This window comes from Phalangium opilio, unplaced genomic scaffold (assembly GCF_054372755.1).
Source record: "Phalangium opilio isolate 3A_F unplaced genomic scaffold, DU_Popi_V2 ptg000360l_1, whole genome shotgun sequence".
NCBI lineage: Eukaryota > Metazoa > Arthropoda > Arachnida > Opiliones > Phalangiidae > Phalangium > Phalangium opilio.
The window spans coordinates 1,030,257-1,054,656 of record NW_028324230.1 but is presented as its reverse complement, the minus strand read 5'-3'; the positions used below and the strand labels follow the sequence as shown (position 1 = coordinate 1,054,656).

Here is a 24,400-nt window from a genome sequence, read left to right as displayed (position 1 = left end):
GTTGGCGCGTTCGGCTGTTAACCGAAAGGTTGGTGGTTCGAGCCCATCCGGGAGCGGTGTTGTGAGGTCTCAGATGTGACGTAAAAAGTCAAGAGTTTTCCACAATACCTGACGACCATTTAATATTTGGGCTTCCGTGGCGCAATGGTTAGAGCGTTCAGCTGTTATTTAAAAGCTGGTGGTTTAAGCCCTCCCGGGAGCGGTGTTGTGAGGTCTCAGATGTGACGTAAAAAGTCAGAGTTTTTCCACAATACGAGACAACCATATAATTTCTGAACTTCCGTGGCTCAATGGTTAGCGCGTTCGGTTGTTAACCAGTAAGTTGGTGGTTCGAGCCCACCCGAAACCGGTGTTGTGAGGTCTCAGATGTGGCGTAAAAAGTCAAGGTTTTTCCACAATACCTGACGACCATTCAATTTTTGGGCTTCAGTGGCGCAATGGTTAGCGCGTTCAGCTGTTATTCAAAAGAGTGGTGGTTTGAGCCCTCCCGGGTGCGGTGCTGTGAGGTCTCAGATGTAACGTAAAATGTCAGAGTTTTTCCACAATAACTGACGAACATTTAATTTTTGGGCTTCCGTGGCGCAATGGTTAGTGCGTTCAGCAGTTAACCGAAAGGTTGGTGGTTCGAGCCCACCCGGGAGAGGTGTTGTGGGGTCTCAGATGTAGCGTAAAAAGTCAAAACTTTTCCACAATACGGGACAACCATTTAATTCCTGAGGTTCCGTGGCTCAATGGTTAGCACGTTCGGCTGTTAACCAATAGGTTGGTGGTTCGAGCCCACCCGAAACCGGTGTTGTGAGGTCTCAGATGTAGCATAAAAATTCAAAACTTTTCCACAATACGTGATAACCATTTAATTTCTGAGCTTCCGTGGCTTAATTGTTAGCGCGTTCGGCTGTTAACCAATAGGTTGGTGGTTCGAGCCCACCCGGGACCGGTGTTGTGGGATCTCAAATGTAACGTAAAAACCAAAGTTTTTCCACAATACCTGACGACCATTGAATTTTTGGGTTTCCGTGGCGCATTGGTTAGCGCGTTCGGCTATGAACCGAAAGGTTGGTGGTTCGTGCCCATCCGGGAGCGGTGTTGTGAGGTCTCAGATGTGACGTAAAAAGTCAGAGTTTTTCCACAATACCTGACGAACATTTAATTTTTGGGCTTCCGTGGCGCAATGGTTAGCGCGCTCAACTGTTATTCAAAAGGTTGGTGGTTCGAGCGTACCCGGGAGCGGTGTTGTGATGTCTTAGATGTGACGTAAAAAGTCGCGGTTTTTCCACAATACCTGACGACCATTTAATATTTGGGCTTCCGTGGCGCAATGGTTAGCGCGTTCGGCTGTTAACCGAAAGGTTGGTGGTTCGAGCCCACCCGAAAGCGGTGTTGTGAGGTCTCAGATGTAACGTAAAATGTCATAGTTTTTCCACAATAACTGACGAACATTTAATTTCTGAACTTCCGTGGCTCAATGGTTAGCGCGTTCGGCTGTTAACCAATAGGTTGGTGGTTCGAGCCCATCTGGGAGCGGTGTTGTGAGGTCTCAGATGTAACGTAAAAAGTCAAACGTTTTCCACAATAACTGACGAACCGAACGTTTGGTGGTTCGAGCCCATCCGGGAGCGTTTTGTAGTGTCTCAGATGTAACGTGAAAAGTCAGAGTTTTTCCACAATACGAGACAACCATATAATTTCTGAACTTCCGTGGCTCAATGGTTAGCGCGTTCGGCTGTTAACCAGTAAGTTGGTGGTTCGAGCCCACCCGAAACCGGTGTTGTGAGGTCTCAGATGTGGCGTAAAAAGTCAAGGTTTCTCCACAATACCTGACAACCATTTAATTACTGAGCTTCCGTGGCTCAATGGTTGGCGCGTTCGGCTGTTAACCGAAAGGTTGGTGGTTCGAGCCCATCCGGGAGCGGTGTTGTGAGGTCTCAGATGTGACGTAAAAAGTCAAGAGTTTTCCACAATACGAGACAACCATATAATTTCTGAACTTCCGTTGGCTCAATGGTTAGCGCGTTCGGCTGTTAACCAGTAAGTTGGTGGTTCGAGCCCACAATACCTGACGACCATTCAATTTTTGGGCTTCCGTGGCGCAATGGTTAGCGCGTTCAGCTGTTATTCAAAAGAGTGGTGGTTTGAGCCCTCCCGGGAGCGGTGCTGTGAGGTCTCAGATGTAACGTAAAATGTCAGAGTTTTTCCACAATAACTGACGAACATTTAATTTTTGGGCTTCCGTGGCGCAATGGTTAGTGCGTTCAGCAGTTAACCGAAAGGTGGGTGGTTTGAGCCCACCCGGGAGAGGTGTTGTGGGGTCTCAGATGTAGCGTAAAAAGTCAAAACTTTTCCACAATACGGTACAACCATTTAATTCCTGAGCTTTCGTGGCTCAATGGTTAGCGCGTTCGGCTGTTAACCAATTGGTTGGTGGTTCGAGCTCACCCGGGAGCGGTGTTGTGGGGTCTCAGATGTAGCATAAAAATTCAAAACTTTTCCACAATACGTGATAACCATTTAATTTCTGAGCTTCCGTGGCTTAATTGTTAGCGCGTTCGCCTGTTAACCAATAGGTTGGTGGTTCGAGCCCACCCGGGACCGGTGTTGTGGGATCTCAAATGTAACGTAAAAACCAAAGTTTTTCCACAATACCTGACGAACATTTAATTTTTGGGCTTCCGTGGCGCAATGGTTAGCGCGCTCAACTGTTATTCAAAAGGTTGGTGGTTCGAGCGTACCCGGGAGCGGTGTTGTGATGTCTCAGATGTGACGTAAAAAGTCGCGGTTTTTCCACAATACCTGACGACCATTTAATATTTGGGCTTCCGTGGCGCAATGGTTAGCGCGTTCGGCTGTTAACCGAAAGGTTGGTGGTTCGAGCCCACCCGAAAGCGGTGTTGTGAGGTCTCAGATGTAACGTAAAATGTCATAGTTTTTCCACAATAACTGACGAACATTTAATTTCTGAACTTCCGTGGCTCAATGGTTGGCGCGTTCGGCTGTTAACCGAAAGGTTGGTGGTTCGAGCCCATCCGGGAGCGGTGTTGTGAGGTCTCAGATGTGACGTAAAAGTCAAGAGTTTTCCACAATACCTGACGACCAATTAATATTTGGGCTTCCGTGGCGCAATGGTTAGTGCGTTCAGCAGTTAACCGAAAGGTGGGTGGTTCGAGCCCACCCGGGAGAGGTGTTGTGGGGTCTCAGATGTAGCGTAAAAAGTCAAAACTTTTCCACAATACGGGACAACCATTTAATTCCTGAGCTTCCCTGGCTTAATTGTTAGCGCGTTCGGCTGTTAACCAATAGGTTGGTGGTTCGAGCCCACCCGGGACCGGTGTTGTGGGATCTCAAATGTAACGTAAAAACCAAAGTTTTTCCACAATACCTGACGACCATTGAATTTTTGGGTTTCCGTGGCGCATTGGTTAGCGCGTTCGGCTATGAACCGAAAGGTTGGTGGTTCGTGCCCATCCGGGAGCGGTGTTGTGAGGTCTCAGATGTGACGTAAAAAGTCGAGGTTTTTCCACAATACCTGACGAACATTTAATTTTTGGGCTTCCGTGGCGCAATGGTTAGCGCGTTCGGCTGTTAACCGAAAGGTTGGTGGTTCGAGCCCACCCGAAAGCGGTGTTGTGAGGTCTCAGATGTAACGTAAAATGTCATAGTTTTTCCACAATACCTGACGACCATTTAATATTTGGGCTTACGTGGCGCAATGGTTAGTGCGCTCAGCTGTTATTCAAAAGGTTGGTGGTTCGAGCCCCTCCGGGAGCGTTTTGTGGGGTCTCAGATGTAACGTAAAAAGTCAGAGTTTCTCCACAATACCTGACAACCATTTAATTACTGAGCTTCCGTGGCTCAATGGTTAGCGCGTTCGGCTGTTAACCAATAGGTTGGTGGTTCGAGCCCATCCGGGAGCGGTGTTGTGAGGTCTCAGATGTAACGTAAAATGTCATAGTTTTTCCACAGCACCTGACGACCATTTAAATTTTGGGCTTCTGTGGCGCAATGGTTAGCGCGTTCAGCTATTATTCAAAAGACTGGTAGTTTGAGCCCTCCCGGGAGCGGTGCTGTGAGGTCTCAGATGTAACGTAAAATGTCAGAGTTTTTCCACAATAACTGACGAACATTTAATTTTTGGGCTTCCGTGGCGCAATGGTTAGCGCGTTCAGCAGTAAAACAATAGGTTGGTGGTTCGAGCCCACCCGGGAGCGGTGTTGTGGGATCTCAAATGTAACGTAAAAAGCCAAAGTTTTTTCACAATACCTGACGACCATTTAATTCTTGGGCTTCCGTTGCGCAATGGTTAGCGCGCTCAACTGTTATTCAAAAGGTTGGTGGTTCGAGCGTACCCGGGAGCGGTGTTGTGATGTCTCAGATGTGACGTAAAAAGTCGCGGTTATTCCACAATACCTGACGACCATTTAATATTTGGGCTTCCGTGGCGCAATGGTTAGCGCGTTCGGCTGTTAACCGAAATGTTGGTGGTTCGAGCCCACCCGAAAGCGGTGTTGTGAGGTCTCAGATGTAACGTAAAATGTCATAGTTTTCCACAATAACTGACGAACATTTAATTTCTGAACTTCCGTGGCTCAATGGTTAGCGCGTTCGGCTGTTAACCAATAGGTTGGTGGTTCGAGCCCATCTGGGAGCGGTGTTGTGAGGTCTCAGATGTAACTTAAAAAGTCAAACGTTTTCCACAATAACTGACGAACCGAAAGTTTGGTGGTTCGAGCCCATCCGGGAGCGTTTTGTGGTGTCTCAGATGTAACGTGAAAAGTCAGAGTTTTTCCACAATACCTGACGAACATTTAATTTTTGGGCTTCCGTGGCTCAATGGTTAGCGCGTTCGGCTGTTAACCAGTAAGTTGGTGGTTCGAGCCCACCCGAAACCGGTGTTGTGAGGTCTCAGATGTAGCATAAAAATTCAAAACTTTTCCACAATACGTGATAACCATTTAATTTCTGAGCTTCCGTGGCTTAATTGTTAGCGCGTTCGGCTGTTAACCAATAGGTTGGTGGTTCGAGCCCACCCGGGACCGGTGTTGTGGGATCTCAAATGTAACGTAAAAACCAAAGTTTTTCCACAATACCTGACGACCATTGAATTTTTGGGTTTCCGTGGCGCATTGGTTAGCGCGTTCGGCTATGAACCGAAAGGTTGGTGGTTCGTGCCCATCCGGGAGCGGTGTTGTGAGGTCTCAGATGTGACGTAAAAAGTCGAGGTTTTTCCACAATACCTGACGAACATTTAATTTTTGGGCTTCCGTGGCGCAATGGTTAGCGCGTTCGGCTGTTAACCGAAAGGTTGGTGGTTCGAGCCCACCCGAAAGCGGTGTTGTGAGGTCTCAGATGTAACGTAAAATGTCATAGTTTTTCCACAATACCTGACGAACATTTAATTTTTGGGCTTCCGTGGCGCAATGGTTAGTGCGCTCAGCTGTTATTCAAAAGGTTGGTGGTTCGAGCCCCTCCGGGAGCGTTTTGTGGGGTCTCAGATGTGACGTAAAAAGTCGAGGTTTTTCCACAATACCTGACGACCATTTAATATTTGGGCTTCCGTGGCGCAATGGTTAGCACGTTCGGCTGTTAACCGAAAGGTTGGTGGTTCGAGCCCACCCGAAAGCGGTGTTGTGAGGTCTCAGATGTAACGTAATATGTCATAGTTTTTCCACAATACCTGACGACCATTTAATATTTGGGCTTACGTGGCGCAATGGTTAGTGCGCTCAGCTGTTATTCAAAAGGTTGGTGGTTCGAGCCCCTCCGGGAGCGTTTTGTGGGGTCTCAGATGTAACGTAAAAAGTCAGAGTTTCTCCACAATAACTGACGAACATTTAATTTTTGGGCTTCCGTGGCGCAATGGTTAGCGCGTTCAGCAGTAAAACAATAGGTTGGTGGTTCGAGCCCACCCGGGAGCGGTGTTGTGGGATCTCAAATGTAACGTAAAAAGCCAAAGTTTTTTCACAATACCTGACGACCATTTAATTCTTGGGCTTCCGTTGCGCAATGGTTAGCGCGCTCAACTGTTATTCAAAAGGTTGGTGGTTCGAGCGTACCCGGGAGCGGTGTTGTGATGTCTCAGATGTGACGTAAAAAGTCGCGGTTATTCCACAATACCTGACGACCATTTAATATTTGGGCTTCCGTGGCGCAATGGTTAGCGCGTTCGGCTGTTAACCGAAATGTTGGTGGTTCGAGCCCACCCGAAAGCGGTGTTGTGAGGTCTCAGATGTAACGTAAAATGTCATAGTTTTCCACAATAACTGACGAACATTTAATTTCTGAACTTCCGTGGCTCAATGGTTAGCGCGTTCGGCTGTTAACCAATAGGTTGGTGGTTCGAGCCCATCTGGGAGCGGTGTTGTGAGGTCTCAGATGTAACTTAAAAAGTCAAACGTTTTCCACAATAACTGACGAACCGAAAGTTTGGTGGTTCGAGCCCATCCGGGAGCGTTTTGTGGTGTCTCAGATGTAACGTGAAAAGTCAGAGTTTTTCCACAATACCTGACGAACATTTAATTTTTGGGCTTCCGTGGCTCAATGGTTAGCGCGTTCGGCTGTTAACCAGTAAGTTGGTGGTTCGAGCCCACCCGAAACCGGTGTTGTGAGGTCTCAGATGTAGCATAAAAATTCAAAACTTTTCCACAATACGTGATAACCATTTAATTTCTGAGCTTCCGTGGCTTAATTGTTAGCGCGTTCGGCTGTTAACCAATAGGTTGGTGGTTCGAGCCCACCCGGGACCGGTGTTGTGGGATCTCAAATGTAACGTAAAAACCAAAGTTTTTCCACAATACCTGACGACCATTGAATTTTTGGGTTTCCGTGGCGCATTGGTTAGCGCGTTCGGCTATGAACCGAAAGGTTGGTGGTTCGTGCCCATCCGGGAGCGGTGTTGTGAGGTCTCAGATGTGACGTAAAAAGTCGAGGTTTTTCCACAATACCTGACGAACATTTAATTTTTGGGCTTCCGTGGCGCAATGGTTAGCGCGTTCGGCTGTTAACCGAAAGGTTGGTGGTTCGAGCCCACCCGAAAGCGGTGTTGTGAGGTCTCAGATGTAACGTAAAATGTCATAGTTTTTCCACAATACCTGACGAACATTTAATTTTTGGGCTTCCGTGGCGCAATGGTTAGTGCGCTCAGCTGTTATTCAAAAGGTTGGTGGTTCGAGCCCCTCCGGGAGCGTTTTGTGGGGTCTCAGATGTGACGTAAAAAGTCGAGGTTTTTCCACAATACCTGACGACCATTTAATATTTGGGCTTCCGTGGCGCAATGGTTAGCACGTTCGGCTGTTAACCGAAAGGTTGGTGGTTCGAGCCCACCCGAAAGCGGTGTTGTGAGGTCTCAGATGTAACGTAATATGTCATAGTTTTTCCACAATACCTGACGACCATTTAATATTTGGGCTTACGTGGCGCAATGGTTAGTGCGCTCAGCTGTTATTCAAAAGGTTGGTGGTTCGAGCCCCTCCGGGAGCGTTTTGTGGGGTCTCAGATGTAACGTAAAAAGTCAGAGTTTCTCCACAATAACTGACGAACATTTAATTTTTGGGCTTCCGTGGCGCAATGGTTAGCGCGTTCAGCAGTAAAACAATAGGTTGGTGGTTCGAGCCCACCCGGGAGCGGTGTTGTGGGATCTCAAATGTAACGTAAAAAGCCAAAGTTTTTTCACAATACCTGACGACCATTTAATTCTTGGGCTTCCGTTGCGCAATGGTTAGCGCGCTCAACTGTTATTCAAAAGGTTGGTGGTTCGAGCGTACCCGGGAGCGGTGTTGTGATGTCTCAGATGTGACGTAAAAAGTCGCGGTTATTCCACAATACCTGACGACCATTTAATATTTGGGCTTCCGTGGCGCAATGGTTAGCGCGTTCGGCTGTTAACCGAAATGTTGGTGGTTCGAGCCCACCCGAAAGCGGTGTTGTGAGGTCTCAGATGTAACGTAAAATGTCATAGTTTTCCACAATAACTGACGAACATTTAATTTCTGAACTTCCGTGGCTCAATGGTTAGCGCGTTCGGCTGTTAACCAATAGGTTGGTGGTTCGAGCCCATCTGGGAGCGGTGTTGTGAGGTCTCAGATGTAACTTAAAAAGTCAAACGTTTTCCACAATAACTGACGAACCGAAAGTTTGGTGGTTCGAGCCCATCCGGGAGCGTTTTGTGGTGTCTCAGATGTAACGTGAAAAGTCAGAGTTTTTCCACAATACCTGACGAACATTTAATTTTTGGGCTTCCGTGGCTCAATGGTTAGCGCGTTCGGCTGTTAACCAGTAAGTTGGTGGTTCGAGCCCACCCGAAACCGGTGTTGTGAGGTCTCAGATGTAGCATAAAAATTCAAAACTTTTCCACAATACGTGATAACCATTTAATTTCTGAGCTTCCGTGGCTTAATTGTTAGCGCGTTCGGCTGTTAACCAATAGGTTGGTGGTTCGAGCCCACCCGGGACCGGTGTTGTGGGATCTCAAATGTAACGTAAAAACCAAAGTTTTTCCACAATACCTGACGACCATTGAATTTTTGGGTTTCCGTGGCGCATTGGTTAGCGCGTTCGGCTATGAACCGAAAGGTTGGTGGTTCGTGCCCATCCGGGAGCGGTGTTGTGAGGTCTCAGATGTGACGTAAAAAGTCGAGGTTTTTCCACAATACCTGACGAACATTTAATTTTTGGGCTTCCGTGGCGCAATGGTTAGCGCGTTCGGCTGTTAACCGAAAGGTTGGTGGTTCGAGCCCACCCGAAAGCGGTGTTGTGAGGTCTCAGATGTAACGTAAAATGTCATAGTTTTTCCACAATACCTGACGAACATTTAATTTTTGGGCTTCCGTGGCGCAATGGTTAGTGCGCTCAGCTGTTATTCAAAAGGTTGGTGGTTCGAGCCCCTCCGGGAGCGTTTTGTGGGGTCTCAGATGTGACGTAAAAAGTCGAGGTTTTTCCACAATACCTGACGACCATTTAATATTTGGGCTTCCGTGGCGCAATGGTTAGCACGTTCGGCTGTTAACCGAAAGGTTGGTGGTTCGAGCCCACCCGAAAGCGGTGTTGTGAGGTCTCAGATGTAACGTAATATGTCATAGTTTTTCCACAATACCTGACGACCATTTAATATTTGGGCTTACGTGGCGCAATGGTTAGTGCGCTCAGCTGTTATTCAAAAGGTTGGTGGTTCGAGCCCCTCCGGGAGCGTTTTGTGGGGTCTCAGATGTAACGTAAAAAGTCAGAGTTTCTCCACAATACCTGACAACCATTTAATTACTGAGCTTCCGTGGCTCAATGGTTAGCGCGTTCGGCTGTTAACCAATAGGTTGGTGGTTCGAGCCCATCCGGGAGCGGTGTTGTGAGGTCTCAGATGTAACGTAAAATGTCATAGTTTTTCCACAGCACCTGACGACCATTTAAATTTTGGGCTTCCGTGGCGCAATGGTTAGCGCGTTCAGCTGTTAACCGAAAGGTTGGTGGTTCGAGCCCACCCGGGAGCGGTGTTTTTGGATCTCAAATGTAACGTAAAAAGCCAAAGTTTTTTCACAATACCTGACGACCATATAATTCTTGGGCTTCCGTTGCGCAATGGTTAGCGCGTTCGGCTGTTGACCGAAAGGTTGGTGGTTCGAGCCCACCTGGGAGAGGTGTTGTAGGGTCTCAGATGTAACGTAAAAAGTCATAACTTATCCACAATACCTAACAACCATTTAATTTCTGAGCTTCTGTGGCTCACTGGTTAGCGCGTTCGGCTGTTAACAAATAGGTTGGTGGTTCGAGCCCATCCGGGAGAAGTGTTGTGACGTCTCAGATGTAACGTAAAATGTCAGAGTTTTTCCACAATACCTGACGAACATTTAATTTTTGGGCTTCCGTGGCTCAATGGTTAGAGCGTTCGGCTGTTAACCAATAGGTTGGTGGTTCGAGCCCTCCCGGGAGCGGTGTTGTGACGTCTCAGATGTAACGTAAAATGTCAGAGTTTTTCCACAATACCTGACGAGCATTTAATTTTTGGGCTTCCGTGGCGCAATGGTTAGCGCGTTCAGCTGTTAATCGAAAGGTTGGTGGTTCGAGCCCATCCGGGGGCGGTGTTGTGAGGTCTCAGATGTGAAGTAAAAAGTCAAAGTTTTACCTCAATACCTGACGAAAATTTAATTTTTGGGCTTCAGTGGCGCAATGGTCAGCGCGTTCAGCTGTTAACCGAAAGGTTGGTGGTTCGAGCCCACCCGGGAGCGGTGTTTTTGGATCTCAAATGTAACGTAAATAGCCAAAGTTTTTCTACAATACCTGACGAACATTTAATTTTTGGGCTTCCGTGGCGCAATGGTTAGCGCGTTCGGCTGTTAACCGAAAGGTTGGTGGTTCGAGCCCATCTGGGAGCGGTCTTGTGAGGTCTCAGATGTAACGTAAAAAGTCAAACGTTTTCCACAATAACTGACGAACCGAAAGTTTGGTGGTTCGAGCCCATCCGGGAGCGTTTTGTGGTGTCTCAGATGTAACGTAAAATGTCATAGTTTTTCCACAGCACCTGACGACCATTTAAATTTTGGGCTTCCGTGGCGCAATGGTTAGCGCGTTCCGCTGTTATTCAAAAGACTGGTGGTTTGAGCCCTCCCGGGAGCGGTGCTGTGAGATCTCAGATGTAACGTAAAATGTCAGAGTTTTTCCACAATAACTGACGAACATTTAATTTTTGGGCTTCCGTGGCGCAATGGTTAGCGCGTTCAGCAGTAAAACAATAGGTTGGTGGTTCGAGCCCACCCGGGAGCGGTGTTGTGGGATCTCAAATGTAACGTAAAAAGCCAAAGTTTTTTCACAATACCTGACGACCATTTAATTCTTGGGCTTCCGTTGCGCAATGGTTAGCGCGTTCGGCTGTTGACCGAAAGGTTGGTGGTTCGAGCCCACCTGGGAGAAGTGTTGTGACGTCTCAGATGTAACGTAAAATGTCAGAGTTTTTCCACAATACCTGACGAACATTTAATTTTTGGGCTTCCGTGGCTCAATGGTTAGAGCGTTCGGCTGTTAACCAATAGGTTGGTGGTTCGAGCCCTCCCGGGAGCGGTGTTGTGACGTCTCAGATGTAACGTAAAATGTCAGAGTTTTTATACAATACCTGACGAGCATTTAATTTTTGGGCTTCCGTGGCGCAATGGTTAGCGCGTTCAGCTGTTAACCGAAAGGTTGGTGGTTCGAGCCCACCCGGGAGCGGTGTTGTGAGGTCTCAGATGTAGCGTGAAAAGTCAAACTTTTTCGATAATACGTGATAACCATTTATTTTCTGAGCTTCCGTGGCTCAATTGTTAGCGCGTTCGGCTGTTAACCAATAGGTTGGTGGTTCGAGCCCACCCGGGAGCGGTGTTTTGGGATCTCAAATGTAACGTAAATAGCCAAAGTTTTTCCACAATACCTGTCGACCATTTAATTTTTGGGCGTCCGTGGCGCAATGGTTAGCGCGTTCGGCTGTTAACCGAAAGGTTGGAGGTTCGAGCCCATCCGGGAGCGGTGTTGTGAGGTCTCAGATGTGAAGTAAAAAGTCAAAGTTTTACCTCAATACCTGACGACCGTTTAATATTTGGGCTTCCGTTGCGCTATGGTTAGCGCGTTCGGCTGTTAACCGAAAGGTTGGTGGTTCGAGCCCACCCGGGAGCGGTGTTGTGGGATCTCTAATGTAACGTAAAAACCCAAAGTTTTCCCACAATACCAGACGACCGTTTAATTTTTGGGCGTCCGTGGCGCAATGGTTAGCGCGTTCGGCTGTTAACCGAAAGGTTGGTGGTTCGAGCCCATCCGGAAGCGGTGTTGTGACGTCTCAGATGTTACGTAAAATGTCAGAGTTTTTCCACAATACCTGACGAACATTTCATTTCTGGGCCTCCGTGGCGCAGTAATTAGCGCGTCCAGCTGTTAATCGAAAGGTTGGTGGTTCGAGCCCACCCGGGAGCGGTGTTTTGGGATCTCAAATGTAACGTAAATAGCCAAAGTTTTTCCACAATACCTGACGACCATTTAATTTTTGGCCGTCCGTGGCGAATGGTTAGCGCGTTCGGCTGTTAACCGAAAGGTTGGTGGTTCGAGCCCATCCGGGAGCGGTGTTGTGAGGTCTCAGATGTAGCGTGAAAAGTCAAACTTTTTCCCTTATACATGATAACCATTTATTGTCTGAGCTTCCGTGGCTCAATGGTTAGCGCGTTCGGCTGTTAACTAACAGGTTGGTGGTTCGAGCCCATCCGGGAGAGGTGTTGTGACGTCTCAGATGTAACGTAAAATGTCAGAGTTTTTCCACAATACCTGACGAACATTTATTTTTTGGACTTCCGTGGCTCAATGGTTAGCGCGTTCGGCTGTTAATCGAAAGGTTGGTGGTTCGAGCCCATCCGGGAGCGGTGTTGTGAGGTCTCAGATGTAGCGTGAAAAGTCAAACTTTTTCCATAATACGTGATAACCATTTATTTTCTGAGCTTCCGTGGCTGAATTGTTAGCGCGTTCGGCTGTTAACCAATAGGTTGGTGGTTCGAGCAAACCCGGGAGCGGTGTTTTGGGATCTCAAATGTAACGTAAATAGCCAAAGTTTTTCCACAATACCTGTCGACCATTTAATTTTTGGGCGTCCGTGGCGCAATGGTTAGCGCGTTCGGCTGTTAACCGAAAGGTTGGAGGTTCGAGCCCATCCGGGAGCGGTGTTGTGAGGTCTCAGATGTGAAGTAAAAAGTCAAAGTTTTACCTCAATACCTGACGACCATTTAATATTTGGGCTTCCGTTGCGCTATGGTTAGCGCGTTCGGCTGTTAACCGAAAGGTTGGTGGTTCGAGCCCACCCGGGAGCGGTGTTGTGGGATCTCTAATGTAACGTAAAAACCCAAAGTTTTCCCACAATACCAGACGACCATTTAATTTTTGGGCGTCCGTGGCGCAATGGTTAGCGCGTTCGGCTGTTAACCGAAAGGTTGGTGGTTCGAGCCCATCCGGGAGCGGTGTTGTGACGTCTCAGATGTTACGTAAAATGTCAGAGTTTTTCCACAATACCTGACGAACATTTCATTTCTGGGCTTCCGTGGCGCAATAATTAGCGCGTCCAGCTGTTAATCGAAAGGTTGGTGGTTCGAGCCCACCCGGGAGCGGTGTTTTGGGATCTCAAATGTAACGTAAATAGCCAAAGTTTTTCCACAATACCAGACGACCATTTAATTTTTGGGCGTCCGTGGCGCAATGGTTAGCGCGTTCGGCTGTTAACCGAAAGGTTGGTGGTTCGAGCCCATCCGGGAGCGGTGTTGTGACGTCTCAGATGTTACGTAAAATGTCAGAGTTTTTCCACAATACTTGACGAACATTTCATTTCTGGGCTTCCGTGGCGCAATAATTAGCGCGTCCAGCTGTTAATCGAAAGGTTGGTGGTTCGAGCCCATCCGGGAGCGGTGTTGTGAGGTCTCAGATGTAGCGTGAAAAGTCAAACTTTTTCCGTAATACATGATAACCATTTATTTTCTGAGCTTCCGTTGCTCAATGTTCGGCTGTTAACTAATAGGTTGGTGGTTCGAGCCCATCCGGGAGAAGTGTTGTGACGTCTCTAGTTTTTGGGCTTCCGTGGCGCAATGGTTAGCGCGTTCGGCTGTTAACCAATAGGTTGGTGGTTCGAGCCCACCCGGGAGCGGTGATGTGGGATCTCAAATGTAACGTAGAAAGCCAAAGTTTTTCCACAATATCTGACGACCATTTATTTTTTGGGATTCCTAGGCGCAATGGTTACCGCGTTCGGCTGTTAACCGAAAGGTTGGTGGTTCGAGCCCAACCGGGAGAGGTGTAGTAGGGTCTCAGATGTAACGTAATAAGTCATAACTTATCCACAATACCTAACAACCATTCAATTTCTGAGCTTCCGTGGCTCAATGGTTAGCGCGTTCGGCTGTTAACCAATAGGTTGGTGGTTCGAGCCCATCCGGGAGCGGTGTTGTGACGTCTCAGATGTTACGTAAAATGTCAGAGTTTTTCCACAATACCTGACGAACATTTCATTTCTGGGCTTCCGTGGCGCAATAATTAGCGCGTCCAGCTGTTAATCGAAAGGTTGGTGGTTCGAGCCCACCCGGGAGCGGTGTTTTGGGATCTCAAATGTAACGTAAATAGCCAAAGTTTTTCCACAATACCTGACGACCATTTAATTTTTGGCCGTCCGTGGCGAATGGTTAGCGCGTTCGGCTGTTAACCGAAAGGTTGGTGGTTCGAGCCCATCCGGGAGCGGTGTTGTGAGGTCTCAGATGTAGCGTGAAAAGTCAAACTTTTTCCCTTATACATGATAACCATTTATTTTCTGAGCTTCCGTGGCTCAATGGTTAGCGCGTTCGGCTGTTAACTAACAGGTTGGTGGTTCGAGCCCATCCGGGAGAGGTGTTGTGACGTCTCAGATGTAACGTAAAATGTCAGAGTTTTTCCACAATACCTGACGAACATTTAATTTTTGGGCTTCCGTGGCTCAATGGTTAGCGCGTTCGGCTGTTAATCGAAAGGTTGGTGGTTCGAGCCCATCCGGGAGCGGTGTTGTGAGGTCTCAGATGTAGCGTGAAAAGTCAAACTTTTTCCATAATACGTGATAACCATTTATTTTCTGAGCTGCCGTGGCTGAATTGTTAGCGCGTTCGGCTGTTAACCAATAGGTTGGTGGTTCGAGCCCACCCGGGAGCGGTGTTTTGGGATCTCAAATGTAACGTAAATAGCCAAAGTTTTTCCACAATACCTATCGACCATTTAATTTTTGGGCGTCCGTGGCGCAATGGTTAGCGCGTTCGGCTGTTAACCGAAAGGTTGGAGGTTCGAGCCCATCCGGGAGCGGTGTTGTGAGGTCTCAGATGTGAAGTAAAAAGTCAAAGTTTTACCTCAATACCTGACGACCATTTAATATTTGGGCTTCCGTTGCGCTATGGTTAGCGCGTTCGGCTGTTAACCGAAAGGTTGGTGGTTCGAGCCCACCCGGGAGCGGTGTTGTGGGATCTCTAATGTAACGTAAAAACCCAAAGTTTTCCCACAATACCAGACGACCATTTAATTTTTGGGCGTCCGTGGCGCAATGGTTAGCGCGTTCGGCTGTTAACCGAAAGGTTGGTGGTTCGAGCCCATCCGGGAGCGGTGTTGTGACGTCTCAGATGTTACGTAAAATGTCAGAGTTTTTCCACAATACCTGACGAACATTTCATTTCTGGGCTTCCGTGGCGCAATAATTAGCGCGTCCAGCTGTTAATCGAAAGGTTGGTGGTTCGAGCCCACCCGGGAGCGGTGTTTTGGGATCTCAAATGTAACGTAAATAGCCAAAGTTTTTCCACAATACCAGACGACCATTTAATTTTTGGGCGTCCGTGGCGCAATGGTTAGCGCGTTCGGCTGTTAACCGAAAGGTTGGTGGTTCGAGCCCATCCGGGAGCGGTGTTGTGACGTCTCAGATGTTACGTAAAATGTCAGAGTTTTTCCACAATACTTGACGAACATTTCATTTCTGGGCTTCCGTGGCGCAATAATTAGCGCGTCCAGCTGTTAATCGAAAGGTTGGTGGTTCGAGCCCATCCGGGAGCGGTGTTGTGAGGTCTCAGATGTAGCGTGAAAAGTCAAACTTTTTCCGTAATACATGATAACCATTTATTTTCTGAGCTTCCGTTGCTCAATGTTCGGCTGTTAACTAATAGGTTGGTGGTTCGAGCCCATCCGGGAGAAGTGTTGTGACGTCTCTAGTTTTTGGGCTTCCGTGGCGCAATGGTTAGCGCGTTCGGCTGTTAACCAATAGGTTGGTGGTTCGAGCCCACCCGGGAGCGGTGATGTGGGATCTCAAATGTAACGTAGAAAGCCAAAGTTTTTCCACAATATCTGACGACCATTTATTTTTTGGGATTCCTAGGCGCAATGGTTACCGCGTTCGGCTGTTAACCGAAAGGTTGGTGGTTCGAGCCCAACCGGGAGAGGTGTAGTAGGGTCTCAGATGTAACGTAATAAGTCATAACTTATCCACAATACCTAACAACCATTCAATTTCTGAGCTTCCGTGGCTCAATGGTTAGCGCGTTCGGCTGTTAACCAATAGGTTGGTGGTTCGAGCCCATCCGGGAGCGGTGTTGTGACGTCTCAGATGTTACGTAAAATGTCAGAGTTTTTCCACAATACCTGACGAACATTTCATTTCTGGGCTTCCGTGGCGCAATAATTAGCGCGTCCAGCTGTTAATCGAAAGGTTGGTGGTTCGAGCCCACCCGGGAGCGGTGTTTTGGGATCTCAAATGTAACGTAAATAGCCAAAGTTTTTCCACAATACCTGACGACCATTTAATTTTTGGCCGTCCGTGGCGAATGGTTAGCGCGTTCGGCTGTTAACCGAAAGGTTGGTGGTTCGAGCCCATCCGGGAGCGGTGTTGTGAGGTCTCAGATGTAGCGTGAAAAGTCAAACTTTTTCCCTTATACATGATAACCATTTATTTTCTGAGCTTCCGTGGCTCAATGGTTAGCGCGTTCGGCTGTTAACTAACAGGTTGGTGGTTCGAGCCCATCCGGGAGAGGTGTTGTGACGTCTCAGATGTAACGTAAAATGTCAGAGTTTTTCCACAATACCTGACGAACATTTAATTTTTGGGCTTCCGTGGCTCAATGGTTAGCGCGTTCGGCTGTTAATCGAAAGGTTGGTGGTTCGAGCCCATCCGGGAGCGGTGTTGTGAGGTCTCAGATGTAGCGTGAAAAGTCAAACTTTTTCCATAATACGTGATAACCATTTATTTTCTGAGCTGCCGTGGCTGAATTGTTAGCGCGTTCGGCTGTTAACCAATAGGTTGGTGGTTCGAGCCCACCCGGGAGCGGTGTTTTGGGATCTCAAATGTAACGTAAATAGCCAAAGTTTTTCCACAATACCTATCGACCATTTAATTTTTGGGCGTCCGTGGCGCAATGGTTAGCGCGTTCGGCTGTTAACCGAAAGGTTGGAGGTTCGAGCCCATCCGGGAGCGGTGTTGTGAGGTCTCAGATGTGAAGTAAAAAGTCAAAGTTTTACCTCAATACCTGACGACCATTTAATATTTGGGCTTCCGTTGCGCTATGGTTAGCGCGTTCGGCTGTTAACCGAAAGGTTGGTGGTTCGAGCCCACCCGGGAGCGGTGTTGTGGGATCTCTAATGTAACGTAAAAACCCAAAGTTTTCCCACAATACCAGACGACCATTTAATTTTTGGGCGTCCGTGGCGCAATGGTTAGCGCGTTCGGCTGTTAACCGAAAGGTTGGTGGTTCGAGCCCATCCGGGAGCGGTGTTGTGACGTCTCAGATGTTACGTAAAATGTCAGAGTTTTTCCACAATACCTGACGAACATTTCATTTCTGGGCTTCCGTGGCGCAATAATTAGCGCGTCCAGCTGTTAATCGAAAGGTTGGTGGTTCGAGCCCACCCGGGAGCGGTGTTTTGGGATCTCAAATGTAACGTAAATAGCCAAAGTTTTTCCACAATACCAGACGACCATTTAATTTTTGGGCGTCCGTGGCGCAATGGTTAGCGCGTTCGGCTGTTAACCGAAAGGTTGGTGGTTCGAGCCCATCCGGGAGCGGTGTTGTGACGTCTCAGATGTTACGTCAAATGTCAGAGTTTTTCCACAATACTTGACGAACATTTCATTTCTGGGCTTCCGTGGCGCAATAATTAGCGCGTCCAGCTGTTAATCGAAAGGTTGGTGGTTCGAGCCCATCCGGGAGCGGTGTTGTGAGGTCTCAGATGTAGCGTGAAAAGTCAAACTTTTTCCATAATACGTGATAACCATTTATTTTCTGAGCTGCCGTGGCTGAATTGTTAGCGCGTTCGGCTGTTAACCAATAGGTTGGTGGTTCGAGCCCACCCGGGAGCGGTGTTTTGGGATCTCAAATGTAACGTAAATAGCCAAAGTTTTTCCACAATACCTATCGACCATTTAATTTTTGGGCGTCCGTGGCGCAATGGTTAGCGCGTTCGGCTGTTAACCGAAAGGTTGGAGGTTCGAGCCCATCCGGGAGCGGTGTTGTGAGGTCTCAGATGTGAAGTAAAAAGTCAAAGTTTTACCTCAATACCTGACGACCATTTAATATTTGGGCTTCCGTTGCGCTATGGTTAGCGCGTTCGGCTGTTAACCGAAAGGTTGGTGGTTCGAGCCCACCCGGGAGCGGTGTTGTGGGATCTCTAATGTAACGTAAAAACCCAAAGTTTTCCCACAATACCAGACGACCATTTAATTTTTGGGCGTCCGTGGCGCAATGGTTAGCGCGTTCGGCTGTTAACCGAAAGGTTGGTGGTTCGAGCCCATCCGGGAGCGGTGTTGTGACGTCTCAGATGTTACGTAAAATGTCAGAGTTTTTCCACAATACCTGACGAACATTTCATTTCTGGGCTTCCGTGGCGCAATAATTAGCGCGTCCAGCTGTTAATCGAAAGGTTGGTGGTTCGAGCCCACCCGGGAGCGGTGTTTTGGGATCTCAAATGTAACGTAAATAGCCAAAGTTTTTCCACAATACCAGACGACCATTTAATTTTTGGGCGTCCGTGGCGCAATGGTTAGCGCGTTCGGCTGTTAACCGAAAGGTTGGTGGTTCGAGCCCATCCGGGAGCGGTGTTGTGACGTCTCAGATGTTACGTCAAATGTCAGAGTTTTTCCACAATACTTGACGAACATTTCATTTCTGGGCTTCCGTGGCGCAATAATTAGCGCGTCCAGCTGTTAATCGAAAGGTTGGTGGTTCGAGCCCATCCGGGAGCGGTGTTGTGAGGTCTCAGATGTAGCGTGAAAAGTCAAACTTTTTCCGTAATACATGATAACCATTTATTTTCTGAGCTTCCGTGGCTCAATGTTCGGCTGTTAACTAATAGGTTGGTGGTTCGAGCCCATCCGGGAGAAGTGTTGTGACGTCTCTAGTTTTTGGGCTTCCGTGGCGCAATGGTTAGCGCGTTCGGCTGTTAACCAATAGGTTGGTGGTTCGAGCCCACCTGGGAGCGGTGATGTGGGATCTCAAATGTAACGTAGAAAGCCAAAGTTTTTCCACAATATCTGACGACCATTTATTTTTTGGGATTCCTAGGCGCAATGGTTAGCGCGTTCGGCTGTTAACCGAAAGGTTGGTGGTTCGAGCCCAACCGGGAGAGGTGTAGTAGGGTCTCAGATGTAACGTAATAAGTCATAACTTATCCACAATACCTGACAACCATTCAATTTCTGAGCTTCCGTGGCTCAATGGTTAGCGCGTTCGGCTGTTAACCAATAGGTTGGTGGTTCGAGCCCATCCGGGAGCGGTGTTGTGAGGTCTCAGATGTAACGTAAAATGTCAGAGTTTTTCCACAATACCTGACGAACATTTAATTTGTGGGCTTCCGTGGCGCAATGATTAGCGCGTTCAGCTGTTAATCGAAAGGTTGAAGGTTCGAGCCCACCCGGGAGAGGTGTTGTGGGGTCTCAGATGTAGCGTAAAAAGTCAAAACTTTTCCACAATACGTGACAACCATTTAATTTCTGAGCTCCCGTGGCTCAATGGTTAGCGCGTTCGGCTGTTAACCAATAGGTTGGTGGTTCGAGCCCATCCGGGAGCGGTGTTGTGAGGTCTCAGATGTGACGTAAAAAGTCAAGGTTTTTACACGATACCTGACGAGCATTTAATTTTTGGGCTTCCGTGGCGCAATGGTTAGCGCGTTCAGCTGTTAACCAAAAGGTTGGTGGTTCGAGCCCACCCGGGAGCGGTGTTGTGGGATCTCAAATGTAACGTAGAAAACCAAAGTTTCTCCACAATACCTGACGACCATTTAGTTTTTGGGCTTCCGTGGCGCAATGGTTAGCGCGTTCGGCTGTTAACCAATAGGTTGGTGGTTCGAGCCCACCCGGGAGCGGTGATGTGGGATCCCAAATGTAACGTAGAAAGCCAAAGTTTTTCCACAATATCTGACGACCATTTATTTTTTGGGCTTCCTAGGCGCAATGGTTAGCGCGTTCGGCTGTTAACCGAAAGGTTGGTGGTTCGAGCCCAACCGGGAGAGGTGTTGTAGGGTCTCAGATGTAACGTAATAATCATAACTTATCCACAATACCTGACAACCATTCAATTTCTGAGCTTCCGTGGCTCAATGGTTAGCGCGTTCGGCTGTTAACCAATAGGTTGGTGGTTCGAGTCCATCCGGGAGCGGTGTTGTGAGGTCTCAGATGTAACGTAAAATGTCAGAGTTTTTCCACAATACCTCACGAACATTTAATTTTTGGGCTTCCGTGGCGCAATGATTAGCGCGTTCAGCTGTTAATCGAAAGGTTGAAGGTTCGAGCCCACCCGGGAGAGGTGTTTTGGGGTCTCAGATGTAGCGTAAAAAGTCAAAACTTTTCCACAATTCGTGACAACCATTTAATTTCTGAGCTTCCGTGGCTCAATGGTTAGCGCGTACGGCTGTTAACCAATAGGTTGGTGGTTCGAGCCCACCCGGGAGCGGTGTTGTGAGATCTCAAATGTAACGTTGAAAGCCAAAGTTTTTCCACAATATCTGACGACCATTTAGTTTTTGGGCTTCCGTCGCGCAATGGTTAGCGCGTTCGGCTGTTAACCGAAAGGTTGGTGGTTCGAGCCCAACCGGGAGAGGTGTTATAGGGTCTCAGATGTAACGTAATAAGTCATAACTTATCCACAATACCTGACAACCATTTAATTTCTGAGCTTCCGTGGCTCAATGGTTAGTGCGTTCGGCTGTTAACCAATAGGTTGGTGGTTCGGGCCCATTCGGGAGCGGTGCTGTGAGGTCCTAGATGTAACGTAAAATGTCAGAGTTTTTCAACAATACCTGACGAACATTTAATTTTTGGGCTTCCGTGGCGCAATGGTTAGCGCGTTCAGCAGTAAAACAATAGGTTGGTGGTTCGAGCCCACCCGGGAGCGGTGTTGTGGGATCTCAAATGTAACGTAAAAAGCCAAAGTTTTTTCACAATACCTGACGACCATTTAATTCTTGGGCTTCCGTTGCGCAATGGTTAGCGCGCTCAACTGTTATTCAAAAGGTTGGTGGTTCGAGCGTACCCGGGAGCGGTGTTGTGATGTCTCAGATGTGACGTAAAAAGTCGCGGTTTTTCCACAATACCTGACGACCATTTAATATTTGGGCTTCCGTGGCGCAATGGTTAGCGCGTTCGGCTGTTAACCGAAAGGTTGGTGGTTCGAGCCCACCCGAAAGCGGTGTTGTGAGGTCTCAGATGTAACGTAAAATGTCATAGTTTTTCCACAATAACTGACGAACATTTAATTTCTGAACTTCCGTGGCTCAATGGTTAGCGCGTTCGGCTGTTAACCAATAGGTTGGTGGTTCGAGCCCATCTGGGAGCGGTGTTGTGAGGTCTCAGATGTAACTTAAAAAGTCAAACGTTTTCCACAATAACTGACGAACCGAAAGTTTGGTGGTTCGAGCCCATCCCTGAGCGTTTTGTGGTGTCTCAGATGTAACGTGAAAAGTCAGAGTTTTTCCACAATACCTGACGAACATTTAATTTTTGGGCTTCCGTGGCTCAATGGTTAGCGCGTTCGGCTGTTAACCAGTAAGCTGGTGGTTCGAGCCCACCCGAAACCGGTGTTGTGAGGTCTCAGATGTGGCGTAAAAAGTCAAGGTTTCTCCACAATACCTGACAACCATTTAATTACTGAGCTTCCGTGGCTCAATGGTTGGCGCGTTCGGCTGTTAACCGAAAGGTTGGTGGTTCGAGCCCATCCGGGAGCGGTGTTGTGAGGTCTCAGATGTGACGTAAAAGTCAAGAGTTTTCCACAATACCTGACGACCAATTAATATTTGGGCTTCCGTGGTGCAATGGTTAGTGCGTTCAGCAGTTAACCGAAAGGTGGGTGGTTCGAGCCCACCCGGGAGAGGTGTTGTGGGGTCTCAGATGTAGCGTAAAAAGTCAAAACTTTTCCACAATACGGGACAACCATTTAATTCCTGAGCTTCCATGGCTCAATGGTTAGCGCGTTCGGCTGTTAACCAATAGGTTGGTGGTTCGAGCCCACCCGGGAGCGGTGTTGTGGGGTCTCAGATGTAGCATAAAAATTCAAAACTTTTCCACAATACGTGATAACCATTTAATTTCTGAGCTTCCGTGGCTTAATTGTTAGCGCGTTCGGCTGTTAACCAATAGGTTGGTGGTTCGAGCCCACCCGGGACCGGTGTTGTGGGATCTCAAATGTAACGTAATGTAATGTAAATGGTTGTCAGGTATTGTGGAGAAACCTTGACTTTTTACGCCACATCTGAGACCTCACAACACCGGTTTCGGGTGGGCTCGAACCACCAACTTACTGGATAACAGCCGAACGCGCTAACCATTGCGCCACGGAAGCCCAAAAATTAAATGCTCGTCAGGTATTGTGGAAAAACTCTGACATTTTACGTTACATCTGAGACGTCACAACACCGCTCCCGGGAGGGCTCGAACCACCAACCTATTGGTTAACAGCCGAACGCTCTAACCATTGAGCCACGGAAGCCCAAAAATTAAATGTTCGTCAGTTATTGTGGAAAAACTCTGACATTTTACGTTACATCTGAGACGTCACAACACTTCTCCCGGATGGGCTCGAACCACCAACCTATTGGTTAACAGCCGAACGCGCTAACCAGTGAGCCACAGAAGCTCAGAAATTAAATGGTTGTTAGGTATTGTGGATAAGTTATGACTTTTTACGTAAATAGCCAAAGTTTTTCCACAATACCTGACGACCATTGAATTTTTGGGTTTCCGTGGCGCATTGGTTAGCGCGTTCGGCTATGAACCGAAAGGTTGGTGGTTCGTGCCCATCCGGGAGCGGTGTTGTGAGGTCTCAGATGTGACGTAAAAAGTCGAGGTTTTTCCACAATACCTGACGAACATTTAATTTTTGGGCTTCCGTGGCGCAATGGTTAGCGCGTTCGGCTGTTAACCGAAAGGTTGGTGGTTCGAGCCCACCCGAAAGCGGTGTTGTGAGGTCTCAGATGTAACGTAAAATGTCATAGTTTTTCCACAATACCTGACGACCATTTAATATTTGGGCTTACGTGGCGCAATGGTTAGTGCGCTCAGCTGTTATTCAAAAGGTTGGTGGTTCGAGCCCCTCCGGGAGCGTTTTGTGGGGTCTCAGATGTAACGTAAAAAGTCAGAGTTTCTCCACAATACCTGACAACCATTTAATTACTGAGCTTCCGTGGCTCAATGGTTAGCGCGTTCGGCTGTTAACCAATAGGTTGGTGGTACGAGCCCATCCGGGAGCGGTGTTGTGAGGTCTCAGATGTAACGTAAAATGTCATAGTTTTTCCACAGCACCTGACGACCATTTAAATTTTGGGCTTCTGTGGCGCAATGGTTAGCGCGTTCAGCTATTATTCAAAAGACTGGTAGTTTGAGCCCTCCCGGGAGCGGTGCTGTGAGGTCTCAGATGTAACGTAAAATGTCAGAGTTTTTCCACAATAACTGACGAACATTTAATTTTTGGGCTTCCGTGGCGCAATGGTTAGCGCGTTCAGCAGTAAAACAATAGGTTGGTGGTTCGAGCCCACCCGGGAGCGGTGTTGTGGGATCTCAAATGTAACGTAAAAAGCCAAAGTTTTTTCACAATACCTGACGACCATTTAATTCTTGGGCTTCCGTTGCGCAATGGTTAGCGCGCTCAACTGTTATTCAAAAGGTTGGTGGTTCGAGCGTACCCGGGAGCGGTGTTGTGATGTCTCAGATGTGACGTAAAAAGTCGCGGTTATTCCACAATACCTGACGACCATTTAATATTTGGGCTTCCGTGGCGCAATGGTTAGCGCGTTCGGCTGTTAACCGAAATGTTGGTGGTTCGAGCCCACCCGAAAGCGGTGTTGTGAGGTCTCAGATGTAACGTAAAATGTCATAGTTTTCCACAATAACTGACGAACATTTAATTTCTGAACTTCCGTGGCTCAATGGTTAGCGCGTTCGGCTGTTAACCAATAGGTTGGTGGTTCGAGCCCATCTGGGAGCGGTGTTGTGAGGTCTCAGATGTAACTTAAAAAGTCAAACGTTTTCCACAATAACTGACGAACCGAAAGTTTGGTGGTTCGAGCCCATCCGGGAGCGTTTTGTGGTGTCTCAGATGTAACGTGAAAAGTCAGAGTTTTTCCACAATACCTGACGAACATTTAATTTTTGGGCTTCCGTGGCTCAATGGTTAGCGCGTTCGGCTGTTAACCAGTAAGTTGGTGGTTCGAGCCCACCCGAAACCGGTGTTGTGAGGTCTCAGATGTAGCATAAAAATTCAAAACTTTTCCACAATACGTGATAACCATTTAATTTCTGAGCTTCCGTGGCTTAATTGTTAGCGCGTTCGGCTGTTAACCAATAGGTTGGTGGTTCGAGCCCACCCGGGACCGGTGTTGTGGGATCTCAAATGTAACGTAAAAACCAAAGTTTTTCCACAATACCTGACGACCATTGAATTTTTGG

The 24,400-nt window shown here is 47.8% G+C and overlaps 6 non-coding genes across 6 annotated transcripts; all 6 read left to right on the top strand.

Annotated features, from left to right (window-relative positions):
- The first annotated feature begins 1,010 nt into the window (after window positions 1-1,010).
- On the top strand, window positions 1,011-1,083 carry TRNAH-AUG (transfer RNA histidin (anticodon AUG)). The gene has a single exon. It is a non-coding gene; the product is annotated as a tRNA-His (tRNA).
- Window positions 1,084-3,398: 2,315 nt separating this feature from the next.
- On the top strand, window positions 3,399-3,471 carry TRNAH-AUG (transfer RNA histidin (anticodon AUG)). Its single transcript has one exon. It is a non-coding gene; the product is annotated as a tRNA-His (tRNA).
- A 1,635-nt stretch (window positions 3,472-5,106) lies between these two features.
- TRNAH-AUG (transfer RNA histidin (anticodon AUG)) lies at window positions 5,107-5,179 on the top strand. Its single transcript has one exon. It is a non-coding gene; the product is annotated as a tRNA-His (tRNA).
- A 1,634-nt stretch (window positions 5,180-6,813) lies between these two features.
- TRNAH-AUG (transfer RNA histidin (anticodon AUG)) lies at window positions 6,814-6,886 on the top strand. The gene has a single exon. It is a non-coding gene; the product is annotated as a tRNA-His (tRNA).
- A 1,634-nt stretch (window positions 6,887-8,520) lies between these two features.
- On the top strand, window positions 8,521-8,593 carry TRNAH-AUG (transfer RNA histidin (anticodon AUG)). Its single transcript has one exon. It is a non-coding gene; the product is annotated as a tRNA-His (tRNA).
- Window positions 8,594-22,692: 14,099 nt separating this feature from the next.
- TRNAH-AUG (transfer RNA histidin (anticodon AUG)) lies at window positions 22,693-22,765 on the top strand. The gene has a single exon. It is a non-coding gene; the product is annotated as a tRNA-His (tRNA).
- Window positions 22,766-24,400: the final 1,635 nt, after the last annotated feature.